We start from the raw sequence: 1,053 nt of genomic DNA, 5'->3' as shown, positions 1-1,053 counted from the left end.
TTTAAAATTTTCGTATTAGTGTTCTTTGTTCTTCCTTGATCTTCAAGTTGTTCTTGTTTATTTTTCTTGTTTGATTTTTAGTTTTTTTCTTGTTCTGTGTCTTTTCTTGTTTCACTTGTGTCTTTTTTAAAAGCATTAATCTTCCAAAAGGAATATACCTATTTAAAACAAGTGTTACATTTACTCCCAATTGGCTAGAACGTTGGTCTATGTTCTTGGCAATTGGGCATCTTCTTTTTAAAATCTTTTTTTTTCAAAAATAATTTTTCTTGATTTAATCTTGTGCCAAACTTTAAGTTTGGTGTTTTCTTGTTAATCTTTTCATAATTTTCAAAAATTTTATTAAAGTCTTCTAAAAATTTTAAGTTTGGTGTTCTTTCTTTTGTTCTTGGTGTTCTTGTAAATCTTCAAGGTGTTCTTGAGTCTTTCTTGTGTTTTGATCTTAAAATTTTTAAAGTTTGGTGTTCCTTGGTGTTTTTCCTCCAAAATTTTCGAAAATAAGGAGCATTAGATCTAAAAAAATTTTAAGTCTTGTGTCTTTTGTGTGTTTTTCTCTTTCATAATAAAATTCAAAATTCAAAAAAATATCTTTTCTAACTAATTTTAAACTACATTTTCAAAATTTTTATATAAAATTTCAGATTTCAATTTCAAAATTTTTCAATTCTTATCTTTTTAAGTTTTAAAAAAATATCTTTTTCAAAAATATCCTAACCACTTTCTCTCTCCTCAAATTTTTGAAAATCTTCATAAAAGTTTTCAAATTTTTAATTTTTAATTTTCTTTCAATTTTCTTTATATAATAAATTAAATAAAATAGACAATATCAACATCTATACCATCTCCCTTGCTCCATCATGGAACTAAGTGGAAATGAACAGTCCAGGAGGACTCTAGGGTCATATGCTAATCCCACTACTGCTTCATATGGGAGTAGTATCTGTATACCCTCCATTGGAGTTAGTAGCTTTGAGTTGAATCCTCAACTCATTATCATGGTGCAGCAAAACTGCCAGTATTTCGGTCTTCCACAAGAAGAACCTACAGAGTTTC

This window comes from Arachis duranensis, chromosome 5 (genome assembly GCF_000817695.3).
Source record: "Arachis duranensis cultivar V14167 chromosome 5, aradu.V14167.gnm2.J7QH, whole genome shotgun sequence".
Lineage (NCBI taxonomy): Eukaryota > Viridiplantae > Streptophyta > Magnoliopsida > Fabales > Fabaceae > Arachis > Arachis duranensis.
Note: the sequence above shows the minus strand (reverse complement) of the source record.